The sequence below is a fragment of the Coenobita brevimanus genome, chromosome 2 (assembly GCF_032717465.1).
Source record: "Coenobita brevimanus isolate Jiangsu-jjx chromosome 2, ASM3271746v2, whole genome shotgun sequence".
Classification (NCBI taxonomy): domain Eukaryota; kingdom Metazoa; phylum Arthropoda; class Malacostraca; order Decapoda; family Coenobitidae; genus Coenobita; species Coenobita brevimanus.
This window is the reverse complement of record NC_136955.1, coordinates 15320593-15337959: the sequence shown is the minus strand read 5'-3', so window position 1 is coordinate 15337959 and position 17367 is coordinate 15320593. Positions and strand designations below refer to the sequence as shown.

Here is a 17367-nt window from a genome sequence, read left to right as displayed (position 1 = left end):
TAATGCTTCCAATGACGAACTGCTTCAATGATGGCCTGGGCTTCCTTTTCTATACAAGCATAGCACTTCTTAGGTCCTTGAAATGTTCTTGAAAAGAAGGCTACAGGACGTCCTGCCTGAGAGAGAACTGCTGCAATGGCAATTTCAGATGCATCAGTTTCCACTTCGAACGATAGGGACTCATCGATTGCCTGAACTATTGAATTTTAATTGTCCTGCTTGAGAGTGTGAAAAGATGCTTCTGCTTCCTTTGTCACAGGGAATGTAGTGGCAGCACTCAGAGGGCGAACTTTGCTTGAATGGTCATATATCCACAGTGAGTAGTAAGTATAGAGGCCTTGAGCTCGGTGGAATGACTTCTTGTCTTGAGGCACTGGCAGTTCACGTAGAGGTCAAAGGCGTTCAGGGTCTGGACATATTTCTCCTCCTTCCACCACATAACCAAGGATGCTAAGCCTTTTTGTTGAAAAAGTGCACTTCTCCTCATTGTAACTTATATTTTTCTTCTTGGCAGCCTCCAGGAACTTATTAAGGTTAGCATCAAGTTCCTCCTGGGTCATGTCACAAATGGTAACGTTATCCAAGTATGCATAAGTTCCAGTGAGTTGCTCTTCTTGAATGAATGAATCCATGATCCGTTGGAAGCAGGCCACCCCATCTGTGACCCCAAAGGGGACTCGAGTAAACTGATACAGGCCGTCACCAGCTTCAAACGCTGTGTAAGGTTCATCTTCATTCCTGATGGGGACTTGATGATAGGCTCTCCGTAGATCAGTGATGCTAAAAACATGTCACAGAGCAATTTTGTTCACTGTATCATCAATACGAAGTACAGGGTACCCATCAAGAAGTGTGAATTTGTTGATAGTCTCAGAGTAGTTGATGGCCAGCCGCTGCTTCCTAGGATCAGCCTTGACGACAACAACCTGTGCATGCCAAGGGGAATCACTTGGTTCTATTATGCCATCCTTCAGCAGCCTCTGAGTTTCCATCTCATTGAACATCCGATCTTCATAAGAATAGCGGTGTGACTTAGCTGATATGGGATAGCAGTCAGTTGTATGGTTGGCAAACAGCTTCGGTGGGTCCACTGTTAAGGTGCTGAGTCCACAGACAACAAGAGGAGGCATTTTACCTCCATACGTCAGAGTAACACTACCATGCAGCTTCTGGAAGTCCTGCCCAAGAATCACATCAGAGCACAGTTGTGGCAGAACAGCTAGATGTACACCTTGGTAATCCTGGCCATTAACTCTGAGGTCTACATGGCAAAACCCTGATGACCGAGCAGAGAGAGATGTTGATGTAATGGAAACAGCACCCGATGAGTGATGTGCAATCAAGGAGTGGCGCTTAACTAAGTATGGGTGGACGAAACTTTCAGAGCTGCCACTGTCAATAAGACCTTCTACCTCTGCTCCCTTGATGAAGACTTTTACAACTGCCTTCAACAGTGAACTTGGAGTAGCTGCAGAAGTCACTGTCGCTAGTGTTGCATGGTCGCTAGTGTTGCATGGTCGCTAGGATTTGTAGAAGCACAAGCTGTTGGTGATGATTTAGCACGACACACCTTAGCAAAGTGACCCTTCTTCTGACATTTATTGTGCACTGCTTCACGTGCTGGACACTTTGGACGTGGATGCATTGAAAAGCCACAAAAGAAACACTTGGCATTTACAACAGCTGTCACAGGGGCAGGTTCCACAGTAACTTCCTTGCTAGTATCTTGGTCAGGAGTTGCAGCACTTACCACTAGAGAAGGCTGGGTGGTACTGTACACTTCAGAATCCCTTTGGGCCGAATCTAAAGCTCTTGCCTGGTCAAACATAGTGGCTAAATCCAGGATTTTATTCTCCAACAAACGCTGCCTTATCAATGATGATTGCAGGGCACTGATAAATGCATCCCTGATGGACTCTGCACAATACTGAGCAGCTGTCACAGCCTGGAAATTACAGTCCTTACTCAGAATTTTCAGTGCTTGAAAGTATTCATCTAAGGACTCACCAACTTGCTGGCGGTGAGTTGCAATGCAGTGGCCTGCAAAAACTTCATTTGTGGGCTTGATATATTGTGACTTTAGGATACTGATAGCATCCTCATAGGTAGCACACTCAGAAATAGCCTCATAGATTTTTGGTGATACAAAGTTGATAAGTAGACCTAGCTTGTCTAGAATTTGTTGAGGAGAAGTTCCCAAAAAGTTTCAAAGGTCTTGAAACAATGCTTCCATTCCTGAGCAGCCATAGATGAGCAAGGGTCTGAGTCTAGTCTCTCTGATTTCAGTAGACGTTCCCTGTTGTAGCCTCTGTTTACTGGTAGTGTGGTGGTCAGCCTGGTCCTTGGGTCCACTCCAGTACCATTACAGATAGGATATTTTTTGTTGAATAAATTGTTGTGATAAAACACAAGCCTTATCTCTAGGCTTTATTCAACACAAAATCCATACCGTAAGAGTATGAGAGGCGTATCAGAAGATTGGGCAGAGCACTGGCAGAAGAATCCCAAAACAACCACTATTTTGAATCTCCTCATGCAGCACTGCCAGATCAGTGATCCAAAATTCACAATGTTGCCAACCCATCACACAACCCAATATCACCACAAAAACACTGTGTAATGAATACCATAAATGCAAGTCCATTTCATATCTGAATCGATATCATTCTACAGTATGTTACTTGACCTCTTCCTCTGACAATGTTTTATTTACTTCTGTGAAATTTTACTGAATTTCAGAAATATTTTGGAATGTTTCGCTACAAATTTAGAGAACATTTATTTATGTGGCATTTTTATTGTTTTCACATAAAAATACAGGGTTTTCAGCATCCTTCAGGATATTTATATTGAATTATTCCTAAGGAGTTGATTTCATTTGTAAGAGTATTTTTTATACTATCTTATATTCTTGAAATGACAGTTTCGATAAACAAAAGAAAAGAACATTAAGCCACTTTAAACTCATTTGCTTGGTAACTTAAAAATTCAAACCTTTTAACGGTGACTTGTAGAACAGTTCATGTTGAACTGCACCACTAGCTGTTTATTATTTTTTTTCTATGTTGCATGAAAAATCTGCTGACTTTAGAATCCAAATTCTAGATGAGTACCAGTTTCATATATGCATATTACAATGATTTAATTTTCTCGAATTAATTTTTCTGACTGAAAATTCCTCACATATTTTTTTTTTTATTACGAGCTGTTATTTTTTGGAGTAGTTGTACTGAAGGAAATATAAATAATGGCTCAATACGATCTCTTAAAATGTTCAAATTTTCCTTTTCTCAGCAAATTAAAATTAACCCTTTCACGCACTGTGATGCAATGCAAGTCATAGTCCTTGCAATCTGAAGAGTAACCGATGACGCAGTATGATGCAACTTCCCTATTAATGATCCTAGAAACTTTTCCTGTGGATGAAATTGCGTCAGATTTGGGTGAGTCAAAGGTGAGGGTGGCAATGTCTGAGGGAAGTATATGGCAACGCCCACCAGCTTATCGCAGGGACAAGCGGCCTATTTTTAGCTCAGTGTCCTCCCAGCAGTCAGTCTAGGAGGGTGTGTGAGCGCACGGCCGGCCACCTTATTCCTCATTTTCTAATACTGCACCTTCCATACCGTGCTTGTGAAGAAGGTTTATAAGTGTTTCTTATATATTTTTAGAGAAATCCAAATTTGAAATTTCATAACCGATTTTGACCGTTCCCCTCTTATACACTGAAACTACAATGGCGGGCAAAGGCTTATCGGAGGAGGAGTATTTGAAATACTTGTTTAGTGGGACTGAAAGTGAAGAATCTAGTGATTGTGAATGTGATAGTGAATTTGGTGAGGAGGTGAGAGTGAGGTAGAGGTAAGGGAGAGCAAAATCCTCCTCAAGGCCGCAGCAATTAGCACTACAGGCAGTAGCACCATCACTATCACCACTCCTTTCGCCACTGGTCCTACAACTGCTGTCACCACTGCCACCACTCCTATTCACCACAGGAAGAGGCTGCAATGTTTGCTGTGCTATTTGCACAAGAGGAGGAGGGACACCAGCTATATATGTCCTGTTTGTGATGTGCCACTCTGCACAGGACTATGTTTTCATCAGTACCATACTGATGATAGCATACAGCAGTAAATCACATTGCAAACACACACACACACATGCAGGCTGTGATCGTACCTTTCCTCCTTTTTGCAACTCCATCTCCTCTCAAGAAACACTACAACACTGCTAGAGGATGTGAGTAACCAGCTTATTTGTCTAGTTTTTATATTACTGTATTGTAAGGAATAAAATGCGTGTTTACTATATATTCTCTTAGGGAAAATGTGGTTCATTTCATTGCTGTTCTCTCAGTCACTTAACATGTAAAGTATAGGTCACATCAAAGATCCGAAGAAAGCATGATCAAGCTGATGATTTCTTATGCACACTTTTGTAAAGCAAAGTAACCTATGTGTGCAAATAATTATTTTGGGAAAAGTTCCAAAAGACGAACATACTCAGCTTACAGGCCGGAGTGTAGGTGCTGTTACCGCGCACAATCCATCATAACTTTTCAAAATTCATTTTGTCAATAACAATAAGGGTTATAACACTGTGAATTATATCATGGGCTTCCTTAACCTTTGGGCTACAAAACTGGAGAGAATTTACATATATGTTTGTTACAGTGTCACTAATAACATATGAAATATTAAACAAATCAGATGTTTTTAGGCAATTTTCATAGTTTTTTTTCGATTTACTCGAAAACTATTCGACTTATAAACTCGAAACCAAGATCATTTGAAAGCTCGTGAAATTCTGAATATAGTCATTCATAATATCCCAGAAGTTGTTTAAGGTGAGGAGAATTTTGTGGAAAATGAGTTGCCACTCGATCACATCCCTCAGACTTCTTATTTGGCCAACAATGCCACCAGCACTTTTTGATGCCCTGTGGATGGATTGTTCTGGCTTCATATTCGGTGCAACAGCATTGATGTAACTTTCAGCTCTATTCTTCAGGACAAACTGCCCATGCATGAACCGCTGAAAAACATCCGGATGAGATGAGTTGCTTCTAAGGCTTTTGTGGATTCAAGGTAGACCATGCCAATGCGAAAGTAATTGATGCAGTTGATGTCTCACAAGATTGGCAGAGAAGCTCCCACGAATGCTATGTGTAGAGGGAAATTTCCTTCTCGATCTGATGCAACCACATGCTTGATAGTAGGAGCCATCTGTTGAAACACTCGCAGGTAGCCTTCTGACACGCCTCAGATTTTGCACAGCATTCTTCCAGAAAACACTCAAATTGCTCATGGAGATCTGATGACAGGTCAAATAGTTCTGCGAACTTCTCGGTGGGTCTTTCGTTTGCACATAGAGCTCTCTATACTTCCTGTGCACGTTCTATGAATTCGTCATTGATACTACGATCATTCTGCACCAACCACTCCCAGAATGCCTCTCATGCCAAGGAGCTGAGAAGATCTGATACCATCATGAGTCCATGGAAGGAACGTATATAATGACTTCCTTCCAAAACTGAGCTCAAGCAGACATTTACCAAAAAAACTGAAATAGTAATATCCAGAGAGTACTGCTATATTCCAGCTATATCGAAAATTTTACAACTTTCTTGTTAGCTACGGATTTTGGAAGACGGCCATCTTGCATTTTGAGCATCAAATGTTGTGATACCGAATCAGTAAAGGTGCTATCATGTCGGCAGTGCCTGAAAACCTCACAATTAGCATAAAAGCCATACAGTCACGATGTTTCAAAAGATACATGACTTTTTTGTTTGGGGAGGGACCGGATGGCAGCCATCTTGGAATTCGAGTACTGCGCAAGGTCATATTGATTTCCCATAGGCACCATCGTGTCGGCCGTGCCTGAAAATCCCACAATAGCCTTCCAGGTATTACAATTCTATTTGAAATTGTAAGTGTTTATAGTCCTGAAAGATGCCAGTGGTGGCCATTTTGAAAACCGCCATTTTCTCACTTATGCTATGATTCTAGCAATTCCACCTAATACTCTTTTGAAGCTGGCGGTATCCTTTACTCAAATCACCAGTCAAAGCCTCATCTTAATATTTATACGGGTCTCTTACAACAGGGACTGGACTATATTGGAGAATGCCAAAGAGGCATTTGCTCACCTGCGGTCGACAGGTCTGCGCGAACAGACTGACCCTTCAGCAACAACAGTAACGACAATAACAAAACAACTCGCAATTCGTTATTCAATATACACACTTTTCCTCTCTTTTTTGTCTCTTTATCTTCCTGTGCATTATTTCTGTTCCCCTTATCTTTCCGTTCCTTTGTCGTTCCTTGATTAAATAAGTTACAGGGTTTTCAGCATCCTTCAGGATATTTATATTGAATTATTCCTAAGGAGTTGATTTCATTTGTAAGAGTATTTTTTATACTATCTTATATTCTTGAAATGACAGTTTCGATAAACAAAAGAAAAGAACATTAAGCCACTTTAAACTCATTTGCTTGGTAACTTAAAAATTCAAACCTTTTAACGGTGACTTGTAGAACAGTTCATGTTGAACTGTTCTACAAGCTTCTTTTTCGCCTTTTCTTTGTGTTACTTTTTTATTTCTCTTTTTTTTTTTTCTGTATATTCTTGTCTCGATAATTATCGCCGTTCATTATCTTTCTCCAAGTGTCGTTTTCTCCACCTATACTCGTATTCCGTGTTTACCTCACCTAATAAAATTTTCTCACCTGTTAAACTTTGTTATTTTCCACATTTTCTTTGCTTTTTTCCTTTTTTTGTCTACATATTTTTTCTAATTCTGTTTCAGTTTTGCCAGTTCGTCTTCTCGTGCTGCAGTTCTTCCCCCATAGCTTTCCTGTTTCTTTTTCTTTCCCTTTTTTTTTTCAACTTTCTTTCATCATTCCCATTTTTTACTTTTCCTGCATTCATATTACTTTTGCCCTTACTTTCCCTGTAATTTCCTTTCCTTGCTTCAGTTACCCTTTTTTTTTTTTTTTTTTTTTTTAATTTTCCTGTTTCATCATCATTCCTTGCTTAATTTTTTTCTTCAGTTTTCCTGTCTTTTCGTGATTCATAATCTAACTTATGCTCGTTTTTTCTCCTTGTCTGTTTCTTCGACTTTTTTAAGCCTAATTCATTTTCAGTGTTGCCACATATTTTTTCTTCTGCATTTTCGTTCTTAATTTCTCCAGCATCATTTCCTCTCTCTCTCTCTCTCTCTCTCTCTCTCTCTCTCTCTCTCTCTCTCTCTCTCTCTCTCTCTCTCGTGTATTTCCTTGTTAATTTTCCTCATCTTTCCTCCCGTTCTCCGATTCTTTGTCTTCCCGTGCTTCATTTCCGCCTGGCTCTTCCCTCGTCCTATCTCTGTCACTCTGTGGTACATCCCTCTTTGCACCACCCCTTCTCAGATTAATTAAATGCCTCTGTGTCTGCCTGTGTGTGTGTGTGTGTGTGTGTGTGTGTGTGTGTGTGTGTGTGTGTGTGTGTCAGCTTATAATGTCACTTCTTTGTTAATTCGTTACTTTTTCTTATAATAACAGAACAGAGGAAGGAAAAACAAATGAATAAAAAAAAAATAATCCATACACCAGATTACTGGTGTCCTCTGTTCATAAAATATCTGTAACAGACTTGAACAGCTGTTGGTTGATGTTTGGAGGGAAACAACTCTGGGGAAGCGAGTTCCAAAGAGATGCAGTTCGGGGAATGAAAGAATTCTGATAGATAGAAGTTCTGCAATATGGCTGAGTGACATTCCAGCCATGAGCGCTACCAGATGCCCGTGTGGCACGAGGGAAGGCATGGAGAGGTGGCACCATGGACGCAACTTCGTCTGAGCATTTGCCATAAAAATATCTGTAAAATAATGCAAGGGAGGCAACATTCCTTCTTACTTGTAGTCTCACCAGTCTAAAACCAAGGTTTGGGTGGAGTCCAGCCGGGGATTTCCCGGCATACAGCGTTGCCTTGTTTCCTATACTCTGACTGGGTAGTGGCTGACCTGACACCGTTAGAGTTCGTCCGCTCACACCTCGCCACCTGGCCTGACATGACTTCACCCCACTTCTGTGTGTGTGTGTGTGTGTGTGTGTGTGTGTGTGTGTGTGTGTGTGTGTGTGTGTGTGTGTGTGTGTGTGTGTGTGTTTTTTTTTTGTGTGTGTGTGTGTAAAGACAAACTAATTTAAGTTATAAATATATTTTAAGTTATATATATAACAAAGTGAACAGTGGAAGCACGTGACAGAAGCTTAAATCTCCCTCCAATGGATTAACTCCCAGTATGGGCCTGGATGTTGCCGCTCGTGAGTGTTTTAACTTATTTATTTCTATTAAGAAAATAGCGTATGTTCTACTGATTCCTTCAAATTATATTATAAACGTAATTGTTACATTACTTACCCAACTTAGAACTACCGTGAAAGTCGGTAAAAGTAACTACATTTTTTTCAGCACCACTGTAAAATATGTATGCCACGTTTCTTTATTGATGTACAAGAGCCATATGCATTACAAGTTTACCTTCCATTGATATGCTAGAATACTTACGTTTATATTGTATTAGTATGTGTGTACCTATCTGTGAAGCCTATTACATATATAACAGAATCTACTCATCGCTCGTTTAGGAAGTATGGCATGGCTGCACCCAGCGCCAGACCCCACCCAAACCTTGGTTTTAGATTGGTGAGACTATAGTTTATTTGTAATGGCAGAGTTGTTAATAATTCTAACAGCCTTGTTCTGAATTTTGTCTAGTTGTTTTAATGAAACCTCTCCACACCCATTCCACAAGGGTGAGCAATATTCAAGCTGAGAGCGCACATGATTCATATAAATTATAGCTAACTGCTCGTCAGTGAAGCAGTTACGGACTCTGTACATTAATCCAAGTTTCTTTGAGGCGATTTTAGCAAGTGATCTAACATGAGAGGTTCAGCTGAGGGCACTGTTAAGTGAGACACCGAGAATTTCAATACTTTTGGAGATGGGAATATTGGTAGTATTGAAAGTTATATACGAATCTTGGAATATCTGTCTATTAGTAAATTGTATGTATTTAGTTTTACTAGCATTAAATGAGACAAGGTTGTTTTGTCCCCATTCACTGAACGTAAATAGGTCTTGATTTATGGAGATTGCTATACTGAATTGAGAGGTAGAGATATTAGACTTTGTAAATGGGTGTCTGAGTGTGGATGCACTATGTAGTGTTGATTCATCTGCATATGAGTGGATGGGATTGCGGGTGACAGATAAAGAGATCATTAATATGAACCAGGAACAGGGTTGGGGCCAGAACTGATCCCTGCGGCACCCCTACGTTAATTGAGTGGAAATTGGAATATACATCATCTACTTTTACTCTTATTTTCCTGTCACTGAGATATGAGGATATCAAAGGAACATATGACGTTAGTCCATAACAAGGGAGTTTGGACAGCAGGGAACGGTGCCATACTCTGTCGAAAGCTTTAGAAATATCAAGGGCTACTGCATGAGTTTCTCTCCATGTAAGTCAATTGATTGATGGGTGGTATGAGTTAGGAGATTGAGTATGTCAATGGTGGATCTTTTGTGGTGAAAACCATATTGTCTATCACTAATTAAGTTGTTGGATTCAAGATGTTTAACAATGTGCTTATTAATTAATGTTTCAAATACCTTACCAAGAGAAGATGTGACTGCTATTGGTCCGTAATCGGAGGGGTCAGACGAACTTCCTTTCTTCGGAATTGCGTGGATATTGGCTTCTTTCCATGAATTTGGGAATGAAGAAGACCGTATGCATAATCTGAATAATTTAGCTAGAACAGAGGCAGGTTCAGGGGAACACTTTTTCAAAACAATTGGCGGAATTCCATCTGGGCTTGGAGCTTTCATTGTCTAGGTTAGATTTGACTTGTCTATATTTTAAGTGCAACAAATTCGGGAGAGTCAAGTTCTAGTACTGGAACGTTCCGGCTGGCATCGTCTATGGTAGAATTTCTGGCAAATGTACTGGCAAAAATATCTGCTTTTGCATGTGGGTCATTTATAATGTTGGCATCTGAAGATTTTAGTGGGGGAATGGATGATGATCTGTTAAAGTTATTATTGAAAGAATTGAGTTGACCAGAATATTTTATTGTCACTAGGGTTGTTAAGCAGTTTTGAAGCTTGCTTTTGAAGAAAGTTTGATTTAGCTAGATTTATTACAGCTTTTGCACGATTTATAACGATTTTAAATTAAGAGAGTGATTTACAAGTTTTAGATTTTAAGTAAGAGTTATATGCTAATGACTTTTCGGCTGTTGCACTGGCACAGTTGCCATCAAACCGTTTTGGAGAGTTCGATCTTTTAGTGAACTGTTGACTTGGTATGAATAAATCTATACCAGCTAGTATTAAGTCGCAAATGTGGGACTGGGTAGAATTGGGATCACTAGAGAAGAAAGACTGCCATGGAATGTCAGTAAGATAATTTCTAAATCCATCCCAGTTTGCCCTATCAAAGTGCCATCGGGTCACCCTGACAGGTTCAGAACGGGGAGGTGGGGGGGGGGGTTAACTAATGAGGCTTTGATGAGATTGTGGTCTGAGGATCCAAATGGTGACAGTACCTCTATCCTGTATTGATCTGGATTATTTGTCAAGAATAAATCCAAGAGATGGGCATTATGGTCAGGATTATCAGGTATTCTGGTTGGTTGCTTTACCAGCTCTGTGAGATTAAACGATTCTACAAACAGCTCGCACTCTAGACCAGCGTCGTCAGTCCTGACAGAATCCAATAACCATTCAACATTATTTATGTTAAATCACCCAAAATGGTAATTTCGGTGCTAAGGGCAAGGTTAAGGTTACTCAACTGTGTGGATATGGAATCAAATACACTGGGTTCCGAAGAAGCACTTGGGGAACGATAGACTGCACAATAATATTTAGTAATATTTTGACAATTTAGTTTATACAATGAGTAATCAAAACTGGATGAAGTGAAGTTTATAATTGTGTCAACTGCGTATTGGGATTTGATATAACAATAGGTGCCGCCCTTGTTACGAAAGTGTGTGAAAAGATGGTAACCGGGAAAACAAAATGAGGATATATCAACAGAGGGTAAGATTTGTGGTTCTGTGAGGAAAAGGACTAGAGGGGATACGGATTTAAGGAAAAAATGAACTGAGTTTAAATTTGTGCTAAGGCCGCATTTGTTGGTAAAGAATAAGGCCGCACTTTCACTTCTCCGTTGACGAGCATCATTGGAAATTGCAAGAGTCGCTGCTGGCACAGTCGCTTGATGGCGACCGGGGGTACCCTGTGCCGCCAGCCCTACCTTGCCGGTGGTGGCAATCCGAGGTACCACCTCATTTGATAGTAACAATGCAGCGGTCATTGCTTAAGAGAGTGAATAGAAGGTGTGATATGTTATGCGCATGTAGTGTGGTGTAGACAGTTGAAGGTAGAGGTATTATGAGACCATGCTGGGCTACTCTCTATGTAAATGAATGCACTGAAAATGTTCAGCAAAAGGAGATGGTCACGACCAAGTCCTGAGGGCTGGTGAAACGGGAGCTCCAGCTCTCCCTATCCCCATCTCCAGCTTGCCATCCACCTCGGGAGTACTGCCCTGTTCGACTGGTGCTACAGTCTACTCATAAGTTTAGCAATGTACTGTACACATGTTGATCAACATGTATACTCCTTTCAGTGCCATCAGCATTTTTCCCTCTCTAGTCACCCAAGTCCACCATCGAGGGCAGACTGCAAAGAACACTGAGGAAGGGAGTCGTCTCAGGCTCCACTTCATTATATCATAGTATACCGTTTCTTGTATATTTTTGGAGTATACAACAGTCCACAAAAGCCGTCAACACTTCACTGATCCACTGAGTGTGCCTGAAATACCTATAGACTACTACTAAGACACAGCTACAACAGCACACCTTCCCCACACCCGCAGCACGATCAGAGCAGGCTCAAACTTGCTCATTTTAACTGGAGTCCAGCTCTCTTAATGCACACAAAAGCACACACATACACACATACACAAACGTACACACAGACACTTAGACACACACACACACACACACACACACACACACGCTGACTCAGACATGCATACATACATACATACGGACACAGACTGAAGAGACACAGACACACGACTGGTGACATGGCTAATATGTCCTTGAGTATGTACGCATGTGTCCGTCTGCCCGAATGTTTTTGTGTCTGCATCTATAATATTATATGTATGCCTTTGTTTACGTATCTGTCTGTGACTGTTATGTCAGTGTCTATGCCTCAGTTTATATATGTCTGTCTGTCTGTGTGCCTGTGTTTATGTATGTTTTTGTCTGTGTCTCTGTATTTCGAGAATAAGCTGAAGGAACGTCTCGGCAACCTCTTAACCTCTTCATTAAGAACACATTCCTTAGTTTATTCTTGTGCTTAGAGTACTTTAAACCGCTGAGGAGACACTTCTCGAGACGGAAGGGGTTGTTGCAGCCTTCTTTAGCATATGTGCGACAAGAAATATCCCCCAAATTGATGTCAGCTTTTCTGAAAGATGCAAAAGAAGAAGAAGAAGCAGAAGAAGTGGATGAGGAAGAAGTAGAAGATGATGATGAAAAAAAAAAAGTAGAAGAAATGTTAGCAGTTTCTCGTAAGCTTAATAATATTACTATGCCAGCAAAAATAATATATAATGGGAACTATCAGCAGTCTCGTAGTTCAGTGCAAGTTGCTGAGGCATGAAAGAAGTAAATGTCTGGGGAACTGGGGGACATCTCTGTAAGCCCATTCACTATGAAAGGCTCAGACTGAATAGCATCATCGACCAGTGGTGCGAATGAAATGTAAGGTAAATTAGCAACATAAGCCTGTCTCCGGCGATATATTAACTTTGCGTGCACAAGTGAATTAAGTTAATATGCGTTGCCTCCAGACACTCACTTATTTACCCACCAATCCCTAAGCTCCGATACCAGGATGGCGCAACGTTTACACACACACACACACACACACACACACACAGATTTTATGCTATTCATGGCAACTCAAAGTCCCTCACTAAGCTGATCACAACAGTCTAACGGCAATAAGAAAAAAATATATAAAAGAGCTAACTATGGAAACAGTTTTTATTACCTTTACTACAAGGATTCGCCTATAATATCAACAGAATATATGGACCATGCAATAAAATAAAATACTGCTCTCTGTATACGTATGCGGAACATGGAAACATCTCTACAACCCAATTACTATGGTACGTCATCCCTCCCCTGACTGCAATCTGCTGGTGCAAGGATGAACAAAAGTATATGGTTAAAGACTGAAAACATTCCCAAGGGTATGCAGGAAGGTCTCCATACAGCTGCAGTGCAATCATACTTTTAAGTAAATTGCCATCATGATAAAAACATAAAATTTAGTAGAACATAGGATTCCAAAATTTTTATGTTTCTGGTTTGACCTTTGGCATCATAAATTAATTTAGAGGGGCTTGATTAAATAATAGATTTTAAAAGGCTATCCGAGGGTATCTGCTCAAAGAACAGTTTTACTAAGTCTGAAATTAACAGGTAAACTATATATGAATAACACCAAACTGAACAATTTTGAAAAATAAAATGAAAAGGGAAAAAGAAATAAAATGAGTGAATACAGAATGGTTTTCAATACAATGTGATGACCTTAAAACACAAGATCTCTGCAACCGTTAACTAAGAGGGTCTGTTGATGGCTGAATGAAGTCGTCTTTCGACAGAAAGAATAAAAGAGACAGAAAGGGAGTTGCTAGGAAATATTCAAACCTCTCTCTCTCTCTCTCTCTCTCTCTCTCTCTCTCTCTCTCTCTCTCTCTCTCGTATAACAGATAACCAGCACGGTTTTAATAACTGATCATGACTCACAAACCTGTTTGAATTTTTTACAAACATATACATTAACTGAGACGAAAAAATACCGTCGGATGTCATCCACCAAGGTTCCCAGAAAGCGGTTGACAAGGTCTCCCCCATCTAAGACTACCAGAAAAACTAAAAGCCCACGGTCTCACTAACAACTTATGGGTTGGTGATTGGTTAATGAATCGTAAGCAACGTGTAGTGATAAAAACGGAGTGAAAAGACTGGCTAGAAATAATAAGCGGAGTTCCTCAAGGGTCAGTTCTAGATCCAATTTTTTCACTACTTATATAAATGATGTACAAAAAAACGGACTAGCTACTAAGGTAGCAATATTTGCTGATGATGCGAAAATTGGAGGCAAAGTAATTAAGAAAGCAGACTATGAATCTATACAAAACGACCTGGATAAGTTAATAAATTGACGTGAAGAATGGCAGATGAAAATTAATGTAGATAAGTTTAAGGTAATGTACTTTGGTGATGAAAACATTAATTATGAATATCACATCTTCATTACAGCACTGACAGGGGTAAAGGACGAAAAGGATGAAGAAGTTATCATCAGTAACGACCTCAAAAACTCAAAGCAGTGTATACCAGCCAGTAACAAGGCAAACAAAATGCTCGGCTTCATTGAAAGAAATTTTGATAACAAAACGCCTGATGCAGTTTCTAAGCTTTATACATCGTTAGTTAGACCACACCTAGAATACTGCATACAGCAGTATTCTAGGTGCAGAGCTACAAAGATGATCCCTTCAAAGCAAAATTAACCCTATGAGGAGCAACTAAAGAAACTAAGGATGTTTCTCTGAAAATGTGATGACTCAGACGAGATCTAAAACAAATATTTAAAATCCTTAACAAATTTGATGAAATCAGGCAATAGTGTCTTGGGAATACAGAATGACTAGAAATAATGTAATAAAGCTCAAAAGCAAGAGGTACAGTACTATTACACGGAAAAAATAATTTAACCCAAGATGTCCCGTCGACGTATGGGTACGTTGCAACATTTTGCATTTGCCAGTCCCATCGACGTACTGGTACGTTTTGCAATTGCAAGGTCCCTAATTTGCACCATTTTCAATTTTCGCGCGTGATTTTTCGTATGTATACACGGGACACCTTCCTCCATTCCTCTACAAGATGCCAAGCAGGGACAATGCCTTTCACCACATAACCTCCCCCCCCCCCTGCATGCCATTGTCTTGGCAATTCACCTGTTACCAGTGACCTGGCCAATAAAGACATTCAGGGCCACAGTGATTCCCCAATCGATGACAATGTGGAGGACAAAGTTTACATAGCATTATAGGAAGAAACAGTCAGAAATGATGATCAGGTAATGTGGCAAAAGAAAGTCAGGAATGGTGATGAGTTAGTGAGTGAAACAATGCTTATAATGCCTATATTACTATTTGAAAACCAATATACTCTCATACTACATATAAATTCGTACCAAATAAATAAATAAATACCGTTTAGGAGTGGTGTGGAATAGTTATCCTCCCATAGAACTCGTTTTCTTTGCAGCCAGCCTGATAGAAAACCCTGTAAGGTAAGGAGGTACTCCTACCTGTATCGAGTATTTTAAACCTCAGGTGAGCGATTTCTCTATGAATTTTCGATGTTTCTCACCAAAAGCGGAGGTTTTAGCCAAAAATTTTTTTTCCAAAAGTGGTCGGGACTGGGGTGTGTCGGAGGTGCGAAAGTGGTCGGGACGTGACGGGTTAATATTCGCGTAATGGAAAACTGGAATAGGCTACCAGCAACAGATAGTGCAACAGTAGTTAGTGTCAATATATTTCAAATTTGTCTTGACAAATATTTTGGTCCATGGTCTATCACTTAGCATCATTTATTTCCAGGCTGAAGTGACGCTGACTATCAGGAGACGTTTGCTTAATACTGAGACCATTTGGAGATTGTGTATGCTCTTTCTTTTACAGATCTGTAGAACAGATATTACGTAGTGCATACTTGTTCCTTCTACCAGGCATGATTTTTTTTTTTCATATATTGCTCCTGTCGGTTTAACCAGATAGTTTGGTGGATGAGGGAGAGCTTTCCTCGTTTCTATCCTATTCTCTTACACGTTGGTTAGATCTTAGTAAAACTAACCTTTTTATATTCCAGCGGATAACCTCTTCGTGGGCATACAGGCCTCCCATTATGTTTTTCCTATGTACACCTATGTACTCTCTCTCTCTCTCTCTCTCTCTCTCTCTCTCTCTCTCTCTCTCTCTCTCTCTCTCCCTCTCTCTATCTATCTATCCGTCTTTTGTATGTAAGGAAGAAGGAACCAAAGGCTAGAAGCCTGCAAGATTTTTCCCTCCAAGTAAAAGTACAAACAAGACGAGGGGCACTCAGTGAAGTGCATCTCTCCGACAAGGGCAAAGTAATTTCCAAACCACTCTTCATACTGTGTTAAGATTTCTCATCACTGATTATGGTTTCGCAAAAAGTGTTTTCCAGATACTATCTGGATCGGTCCCAAAAGTTAATCGATTGTTTCCCAGGACATGGGCTATCTACCTAAAAAACTTGGTTCAAATGTCTCTTTCAGTTTTTGAGTAATCCTGCTAAAAGACAAACAAACAAACAAACACACAAATAGGGGTGAAATCATACTCTCCTTTTCGGGGAGAATAATAGAAAGCCAAATTCAAGATCCGTTTATTTTGAGATGTCTGGACCTGACCACTGCTTTTGAAAGACTGGCGGTCATAGGCAGTTGGAAATGCAGACACAGAAAGGCACTTCCAGAGCTGTCCTGTTGCATACATGAAGGAGTCGGAGGACCCTTTAACGTTTGCCTTGGAGAGTTGACAGCAAAGGGATGAGACTTTGCTACCTGACGGGTGCTACGCACCTGCTGTAGTTTGGAGGGTTGGAGGCAGACAATTCAGAGGAGAAGTGACCACTGAAGTTGCAATAGAAAAAGAGATGAATATGCAACAGTGAGGCGAAGAAATAGAGGACGAAGGGAATCAGGAAGAGAAGAGTTAATGAGATGACAAGCCTTTGACTCCAGCTGGCAGCCTCTCCATACATGAGAAATGAACTCTACACAGGGGCTAATAGGACCCCTGTTTAAGGTCAACAACTGTGCAGGGTAAAGAAGGCACGGAGTCGTCGGCTTGGCACACCTAATCTCTTGAAAGCAGATTTTACAAGAGAGGTAATATGATCTTTCTAAGATAAATCCCGAGAGAATAAGACCCTTAGTATATTTAAAAATGACACGGGATTAAGTTGGATATTGTTTAGAATTAGAGTATACTCTTGGGGAAGGTTTTGTCAGGTTGAAAGACGTAAGAACTGAGTTTTTGATGCATTAAAATCAACAAGATTACATTTACCCCAATCAGAGATATGAACCACGTTAGACATTAGGTGTGCCATAGCCTCATCCCTTGTTTATTGAAGTAATTGCCGAGATGGATGCTGTGAGAAACGGATGGAA

At 40.3% G+C, this 17367-nt stretch overlaps 1 pseudogene; it reads right to left on the bottom strand.

The window, feature by feature from the left end:
* Positions 1 to 791: 791 nt before the first annotated feature.
* Positions 792 to 16072, bottom strand: LOC145391684 (uncharacterized; annotated as a pseudogene).
* Between the last annotated feature and the right edge of the window lie 1295 nt (positions 16073 to 17367).